General features: G+C 38.1%; 1 long non-coding RNA gene across 4 annotated transcripts in view; it reads right to left on the reverse strand.

The window, feature by feature from the left end:
- Window positions 1-1958: 1958 nt before the first annotated feature.
- Window positions 1959-9546, reverse strand: part of LOC121013430 (uncharacterized) — a 125220-nt gene continuing 117632 nt past the window's right edge. For all 4 annotated transcript variants that reach the window (XR_005782707.1, XR_005782701.1, XR_005782703.1 and 1 more), the window contains one exon: window positions 1959-5749. This is a non-coding gene — a long non-coding RNA (uncharacterized LOC121013430). The remainder of the gene's footprint in view (window positions 5750-9546) is intronic.

A 9546-nucleotide genomic window follows, 5' to 3' on the forward strand; every position in this document is an offset into this window, starting at 1 on the left:
CTACCAAAACCTTAAGATGTGGTTCTTCTGAAATCGACATAACCTATATGCACAAAATACACACCAAATTTCAAAGACCTGGTATGGAGAAAAGAATTCAAAATACCTTATTCATATTTTATATTGACTACGTGTTAAAATGCTAATAGTTTGGAAATACTGGGCTCAATAAAAATGTTATTAAAATTAATGTCATCTGTTTCTTTTTATTTCTTAAGTTTAGTTCCAAGAAAATTTAAAAATATGTATGTGGCTAGCACTTGTGGCTTTCTTTGTATTTTTTTTGGATAGTGTTAGTCTAGGGCAAATGAAGAAGAGTGTCGGTGGAGACAGGGTGTAGCAACTAAAGGAGAAGTCATCTCTCCTTTTAATTAGTTTTGTAATAGCAACAGATTCAATGTCAGACATTTAGAAGAGACAATACTATTCTCTTCAGTCAAGCAAAACTCCCACTGTGGTTCCTAAGAGTTCTGCCTGAGTGAAACAAATGAGATTAAGCCCATGATGTTTACTTCGTACTAAAACATTTTCTCTTTTCTGAAACTTTCTTAGTATAGTGCTGGCTACCAGGCTGTAGAAATGCAGAATAGAGAAAGGATGAAGGAACAATTTGAAAGTGTTGTTTTGAAACATGTAACTAGTGCTGTCAGCTGCTGGTTCTTTCCATTTTGTACATTTACATTTCCTGACTGTAGTTTAAGAACATTTCACTGCGTGTTACTATCAATCATCCTTAACCTAGAATTGCACTGTACATTAGTAACAGTTAATTGGCATATTTAAAGTAAATAGCTACTTAGTTTTGTTGTGAAGGTTTTGCATACAAATCTATAACACCACACGCTTTGTTTGTTTCGATAGCAAATATCCCTGTCTGCAACATTGCCACTTCTGTCAGTAGATGAATACAGATGCAATCACATTGAAATACCCTGCACACTCGACGACAGCCCAAATGACGTGCAGTGTGTAAGCAGGCACTCTTTGCCCATCAAATGATGCCCGTACAGAGGGAAGAACACAAAGACATGAATAGGAGAGGCAATGTGAAGTTTTAGAAAGATGGTCGAGAAAGAAAAGGGAAAAAATAAAACAGGAATTACCATTTTGCCTATGTGTTTTGTACATGTTAATGAGCTAAGGGAGATTACTTGGCATACATGGTCTTGGACTCTGCCATTTGTTCAAGGCCAGGTTCACACCCAGCAAGCAACATACTTCCCAAAGCCCAGGGAGAAAGATCATTCTCCTCCTCATTCCCTCAGAGACCAGTAACAAGTGGAATTGTCCTCCCTTGGCAGCAGGGCTAAAATGGGAATGGGTTAGGTATTTGATAATAGAAAATTTTTTTTTAAAAAAGGACCTCTTTCCAACTGTGAAGCTAATACTTCTATGAGATATACCGTAAAAACAAACAATCCACACTGTATTTTTGGTGAATGCCAGTGTCTCCTAGACCCAGAGAGATGAATGTTTACCTGAGTCCCAATATTTCCTTTACTCCCTGCACCAAGGAGTCAAAGAGATCATCTGGTAGGAACGTGGTGTGTGTTTGTGTGTGTGTATGTGTGTGTGTGTGTGTGTGTGTGTGTTGAATTAGATGAGGTGTCACCCTTTCCCTCAGCCATAATTCTGTAATAGAATTTCCACAGAAGCAACAATAAAAACAATTGTTCCTATGGATCATTTTCACAGCCCATAAAAATCGTATAGACTGACAAAATGTTTAAAATGAAATTAACACACAAAAAAATGAAATTAACAAAATCACTAATAAGAGTACAATGAGGAATCAGAAATCATAGTGATACTATTGTTAGCACTGAAAACATTATCACAACTCTATTAAGAGGTTAAAAGGAGGGAAAAAAGGTTTTATGGAGATAACCTGGAAAGAGTTAATCACTACTCATTTCTGATTTTCTTTCTTTGATGAAATTCAAATGTGGAATACCAAACAAACAAACAAAAGCTTTACTTAAAATATCATTTAGATACATCATCATTAAGTAGGCTTTGTGACTTTTTCAATGGGCTAACCCAGCTCCGGCGTTTTTCAAGTGCTCGCAATGTGCCAACACACCCTGCAAAGAGAGAAGTGTTCTGAGCATGTATGTGTCCTTCATTTGCTTCCACGTACTACATCTACCTTGAAAGGGAAAAGAAAAACTGCAAACCATATCATCTCAAATAGTAGAAAATGTGAAGAGGGAACTTCTTTTCTCTTTGTCAAACTACCAGGGAGAATTTCCCATCTGTTCTAAATTTCTAATATTGAACTCTTCAGTTGAGATCCACGGTCTTTCATGGCTCACTGCAAATTTCTAAATAGATGTTTTGCCAGCACCAACTGAAAACTAAAAAGCCGGAATTCCTAGTGTTTGCAGGGTTCTTTATCCACTGAGGCTCTCTTATGTGAACTGGTAGCAATGCCATCCATGCTGCTTACCAGGCTTGGGGATGCACATGTTTCCTGATTGCACAGCCCATTCAATTCAGAACTACATCCCACTCCTTCCCAGAGTGATTGTTGTGTCCTTTTCCTTTCACAGTTATCATTAAAGCTCCTGACGGATGGTAAACGCATAGCTAGATTATTGCTATAACGTCCTCTTTGGGCATGGACCCATTGTCTTTATTTCAATCCATCTTACATAACATGATGCAGTTATGGACTCTAGAGTGAGGCCTCTTAAACTGTCTGAACATGGTTACTGAACATGGTTTTTATTTCCTCCAATCCATCATGGACTGATACTTAGGTAAACTAAAATAAAATGAACTTCTGGAAAAGTGATCACATGCTTGGATGCCACAGCTATGTCAAATTGCTGTAGAAGTTTCTAAATGCTGACTCTCAATTTCTGTATTTGCCTCATCACAGACCTTTCACACATTTGCTGATCAGAATCAGTGTGCAGACCACATGCTGACGGCAGCAATGAACTAAATTCTATCATATCATCCTTATTTTCTAGGCTCACCATTTACATACTCCAGGCCAAGCACAAAAAGTAAACCTAAAACTAAACCGTCTGTTCAGATGAGTTGCATCTAGAAAATACCTGAAAGATTCTTTCTCTCCCACTAAATATCCCCTGACCATAAAGCACGTTAGGATCCTGTAAGTGTTAGATAAAATTGTCAAGGATTTTATGGCAAAGGGGTACCAATACCTTGATCAAAGTATGGAAGTGCAGGATACTTGAAAACATGGTGGCCACAAAGGGCTTATAGAGAAGCAGAAAAATGACCAAAAAAATCCCATCCAAGCTTATGAAAGAAAATTGTAACAATATCTTGCAAAAGGGACATAAAAACTGTACCAAAGTTCTTGTCACTAAGATGACCAAATTCAGAACTTGAAAGGCTAAATATAGGAAAAAAAAAGTTAAATGGAGTTCTTCTGTGTACTATCCCTTAAACCCAATTTTATAAAAGTCATCAAACTGTTCATTTTATGTTATATAAGAAAAATATCCAGATGAATTTCTGAAATTTTGACTATATTCATTGATGTCAATATGTTGCAGAGATGCTAAGAGACATCTCGGTGAGATACTCACCTTCCAGCTGTGCCCAGGTATGCCATTTGTCTTAAGGACTAAAATTCAGGGATAACAATACCCTCTCATCCATAGGCTCACAGTCATAATAATCTCCTTCTTTCTGGATTCCAATGCTTGAGCCAGATTACTTTTCATACTGTTTCTTCATATACTTTGCAACATGATCACATCGTATTTTTCTTCAAAACTCTGGCAGATTGTTTGGGCTAGAGATAGATGGAGACAAGAGGCACCATCTGGTGCAAGATCTTTATTCCTTGTTAGCACTACAGGAGTTCTGGTATTTTACATGGTTCAGGCAGTAGCAACAAATTTTTTAAATGCATAGATTGAGAAGGTGTAAGATGGTCAAATGGCCCTTGGCACTGTCTAAGCACATCACTAGTTTCGTTGGTGTAGAGTTGGGTTTTTTTGTTTTGGGGTGTTTTTTTCCTCCAATTCAGACAACCAGTGGCATATGGTTTCATGATTCACAAAGATGGTCCTTGACTATAGATTTGACGATCTCAACACAACTTCCAGGCTTGCCAGAGCTGTGTTACAGCAGAGAGAGCAAATAGCTCATGATATTTCTCCTCTGATGAGTAAGCTCCAAAATCACAGGTTTAAATTTGATCTGGGGCTGAAAGAAAAGGAACCATGCCCTCCCATGCCAGTATCCATGCTTTTTCTTTGTCAGAGGTGAGTGTCTATTTCTGCACCATTGATCCATGGCTTCAGGGAACAAAAGCTCAAATAATGCCCAGGTTAATTCTGTTGGCTTATACTGAATATATACGTTTGCTCTTTTCTCTATCTTTCTACTCTTTGGAACCCCAAGCCTTTCCTGAACTTTAGCTATAGTTCTAAAAATCTAGCAACGATGTAATAGAATTTTTTTCACCTTTCACACACAAAGTCAGTGTTTTCTAATGGAATTAGCTAAGAGTTGGGTGCCAGGAGATTTGCTCAGAAGCTATCACAGCTACCTTGTGAGGATAAGTGAAAAAATGAACTGGAAGGAACAGCGCTTTGGAAACAAACTAAAACATCAGAAAATGGGGCTTATACAAGTTAATCTTGACTGCAATTCAAGAATAAAGTTAAAGGAAACCTCACCTGTTGGCTCCTGATTTCAGAAGGCTCCTTGGAGTTACTGCTGTTGGAGTGTGTTGCCAAAACTTGGAAGTATCTTTCTGATGATCACATTAATGCCGTCTTAATCTCTGAACTGTTCTGCCGTTATCCTACACATGTATGGTCCTCATTCTCCTCTATCCTGTCAGCCATTTCCTTTGATTCTTTTAAACCCTCCTGTCTCTTTCACGCTTACTCCATATACTTTCTTACCCGAAGACTCACCTTTTTACAGTTGTATGGGGCCATGAATTACAACTTTTTTCTACTAAATTCTTTGGTCACTTATCCCTGCCATCCATCACTTCTCCACTGAAAGCCTCCTTTTTTTGATAACATGAAATGGTGCAGATATCAGTAGGGATGGCTGGACATGAAGAAGGAAAAGAAGAAATAACAGAACAAAAATAGGGTGCTATGTTGAAAAACGTAGATGTCAATATAACAGCAGATGGTGTAGATAAACTCACTATTAATATGGTCAACTTGGTGCAATTACCACATGGCCGCAACTGTAAACCATACATACAACTCAGAAATATAACAAGCTCTGCAGGCAGTTATTCACTGATGCTCTTTAGTCAAGAGGTATGCCACAATTGATTCTTTTTGTATTTGTCCAACAGGCGGAGTACCTCACGATGTTGTTGTCATTTTTCTTCAGAGCTAATGATTTGTGAATAGTCTTATTTTTATGTTAACAGCAAATTATCTCCTTCAAAGTTCAAAGGAAGAAATCTGTGTGCTCCTCACACACCTCAGTTTCAAGTCTGTAATGGAAATCTGCTTCTTGGAACACATGCCCCCAAAAGAAGTGAATGTACACCACTCTGTCTTGATAAGTAGGAGAAAGCAATCTCCATGTAGTAGTTCATTTCTTCTCTACTCTGTATGTTGGGGGTGAAACAGAAGTTGGAGTCCAGGGAATGACCGACCGACAGTATGCTTTAAATTGTAATGACTTCACACAATCCTGGCTTGGGAGAGAAATCCAGAGCTGGTGACAAATTTAGGATCTAAGTTGCTCTCAATAAATAGACCATCTCAAAATCTCCAGTGGTTCCCTGGTGAATATAAAATAAAGGCCATACTTATCAAATTGGCATTTAGAGCTCTCCACAATTTGAGAGCAACCTATCTGTCCAACGTTTAAACTATTTTCATTCACTAAGCTGAAGTTTCCTGTAGAAAAGTCTACTCACTATCACTTAATAAAACATTATATGGATTCTAGCTTCTGAAGTTTCATTTGCATGTATCCCTTTTTGAGATGCCCACCTCCTTACCTTTCAACTTATCTAAACATCTTCTGTTTAGATCCGTCCTACAGACTCATGCCATCTACGTTTCCTTCCTAGTTGCTTCAGACCTTGATGATCCCTCTCTCCGCTGACCTCCTACACAGCTGATTTCCCACTCTACCCATTAGGCTCTTATTATGGGCTATCTCTGATTGTTAGTTAACATTTTTTACATATGTCCTGTCCTCTCTATGAAATTTTGCTGTGCCAGATGTTATGATTCGGTCCAGAGTGTAAATTCCTTGGAGATAATCACTCATTTTTTGTGCAACCTTTACAGAAAAGGCACTCATTATATTTGTCAATGGATCATTTTATTGAATTCCTGCATTTTAAATATAAGTACATAATCAATGCTAAATGTTCAACTCCAAATTTCTCTAACTGTAGAGATGTTTGCCAAATTGAGTCTGGCTTTATAAAAGCATATTGCTAGGCATTAATGTAAGCCTGAGATAACACCCTAAAATCTAAGCTAGGAAAATACAGACTGAAAGCCTAAGAAATAGAGATAAAATTAAAAATTTCCTTTAAAAATCTGTAACAAAGACCTTTTTAAATATAATTTGTTTTTAAGGACATCTTTTCAATATATTTAATAGTCTGACCATCAACACGGTTTTAAAAGAGATTTTTATTTTTTTAAACAAGAGATCTGTAGGATTGACCTCATCTGGTATTCACAGCAAAAATAAAATATGTAAACTAGCTTGTGTTGAAAAAATGCTGAGACAAACCTGGTCAGTATATTCTCAGCTAAGCTATGAAAGAAGCATTCTGAATAACCTAGGGCAATGGAGCATTCTACAAGGAATTTGGGAAAGTAAATTAGAGAAGGTGACAGTGTCTAGAAAAATAAATATAGTGACAAAGACAAATTTTACACTGGCAGCAATGTGATTATATCTATATAAGACTACTGCACAAACTTTTTATACCAAAGTAAACATTCCATTCAGCCCAGTAATTGTAAATTCAGTCAAACAACCAAGTAGATTGCCTCCACTCAATTACCTGGCTGGTCAACTGAACTGACTGAATGTTTAGGCATTAAAAATATTTGGCTCATAACTTAAAGTGCCCTTAGAATGCAAAGAGTATATGGCTGTAAAAATCATTTTCTCAGCTTAAAGTAACACACAAAATGTTGTGCTACAGACCATCAGCTGTGTGCTCTGTCTATAGTGCAGAGTTGCTGCTACAGAGTGGTTATGGAGCCAGGGAGTCCATTTCTCAGTCTCCTTGCATTTAGGTGAGGCCACCTGGCTAGTTCTAGTAAAAAGGAAAGAAAGAAAGAAAGAAAGAAAGAAAGAAAGAAAGAAAGAAAGAAACAAAGAAAGAGAGAAAGAAAGAGGAAGGAAGGAAGGAAGGAAGGAAGGAAGGAAGGAAGGAAGGAAGGAAGAAAGAAAGAGAAAGAGAGAAAGAAAGAGGAAGGAAGGAAGGAAGGAAGGAAGGAAGGAAGGAAGGAGGGAAGAGCAAGCCTAAAAGCGCCTAAGTAGTGAGGGTTATCTGGGGACTAAAATAGTTTAAAAAACAAAACAAAACACTGGTGCCTTCTCCCCAATTCTTCTTCCCCTGTTTGCCCAGGCTCTTTTCCTTTACATGTTTCCATCATTGCTACATTATGCTCCTTGTGGTTGAGAGATTTTGTCTTAAGTGTATTTCAGCTCAGGCTACTATAACAACAATAACAAAAATAGACTGGGTGGCTTAAACAACAGACATTTATTCATCACATTTCTGGAGGATGGGATGTCCAACAACAATGTGCTCCCAGATTTGTTCTTGGTGAGGGCCATCTTCCTGGCTTTCAGAAGGCTGCTATCTGGCTATATCAGCATGTGGCCAAGAAAGGAAGTTCTGGTGTCTCCTCCTCTTCTTATAAGGAGATTAATCCCATCATGGGAGTTCCACCTTCATGACCTCATATGGACCAAATTATATCCTTATAAGGCCCAACCTCCAAATATCATCATATCAGGGCTAGGGCTTCAACACACAAATTATAAATTTGGGGGCGGAGAAGGGACACAAACACTCAGTCCATAAGCTTTCTCTTCCCAAACCGGGTATTTATTAACTTCTGTGTGCCCACTCACAGCTTAAAGAGAGGCTTAGAAACAACCCCAATTATCCAATGAAAACGGAGACCACTATCCATGCATCATAATTCAATATTTTGATTATAATAAAAATAACAATGATGGTGATAATAAAAACGGAATGGTTTTTTGTTTTTAGTTAAGAGTTTTTAAAACAGTTTGTAAAAATGAATACTATGTTTAAAGGCTTTTTTTTTTTAGTCTTTCAAAAGGAATAAAAATATTTCAATTAAAACTGAGTTAGGTGATGGCACAAAAACAGACACATAGACCAATGGAATAGAATAGAAACCCCAGAACTAGACCCACAAACGTATGGCCAACTCATCTTTGACAAAGCAGGAAAGAACATCCAATGGAAAAAAGACAGTCTCTTTAACAAATGGTGCTGGGAGAACTGGACAGCAACATGCAGAAGGTTGAAACTAGACCACTTTCTCACACCATTCACAAAAATAAACTCAAAATGGATCAAGGACCTGAATGTGAGACAGGAAACCATCAAAACCCTAGAGGAGAAAGCAGGAAAAGACCTCTCTGACCTCAGCCGTAGCAATCTCTTACTCGACACATCCCCAAAGACAAGGGAATTAAAAGCAAAAGTGAATTACTGGGACCTTATGAAGATAAAAAGCTTCTGCACAGCAAAGGAAACAACCAACAAAACGAAAAGGCAACCAACAGAATGGGAAAAGATCTTTGCAAATGACATATCGGACAAAGGGCTAGTCTCCAAAATCTATAAAGAGCTCACCAAACTCCACACCCGAAAAACAAATAACCCAGTGAAGAAATGGGCAGAAAACATGAATAGACACTTCTCTAAAGAAGACATCCGGATGGCCAACAGGCACATGAAAAGATGTTCAGCGTCGCTCCTTATCAGGGAAATACAAATCAAAACCACACTCAGATATCACCTCACGCCAGTCAGAGTGGCCAAAATGAACAAATCAGGAGACTATAGATGCTGGAGAGGATGTGGAGAAACGGGAACCCTCTTGCACTGTTGGTGGGAATGCAAATTGGTGCAGCCACTCTGGAAAGCAGTGTGGAGGATCCTCAGAAAATTAAAAATAGACCTACCCTATGACCCAGCAATAGCACTGCTAGGAATTTATCCAAGGGACACAGGAGTACTGATGCATAGGGGCACGTGTACCCCAATGTTCATAGCAGCACTCTCAACAATAGCCAAATTATGGAAAGAGCCTAAATGTCCATCAACTGATGAATGGATAAAGAAATTGTGGTTTATATACACTATGGAATACTACGTGGCAATGAGAAAAAATGAAATATGGCCTTTTGTAGCAACGTGGATGGAACTGGAGAGTGTGATGCTAAGTGAAATAAGCCATACAGAGAAAGACAGATACCATATGGTTTCACTCTTATGTGGATCCTGAGAAACTCAACAGGAACCCATGGGGGAGGGGAAGGAAAAAAAAAAAAAAA

The sequence above is a fragment of the Herpailurus yagouaroundi genome, unplaced genomic scaffold (assembly GCF_014898765.1).
Source record: "Herpailurus yagouaroundi ecotype Mexico unplaced genomic scaffold, PumYag 29, whole genome shotgun sequence".
Lineage (NCBI taxonomy): Eukaryota > Metazoa > Chordata > Mammalia > Carnivora > Felidae > Herpailurus > Herpailurus yagouaroundi.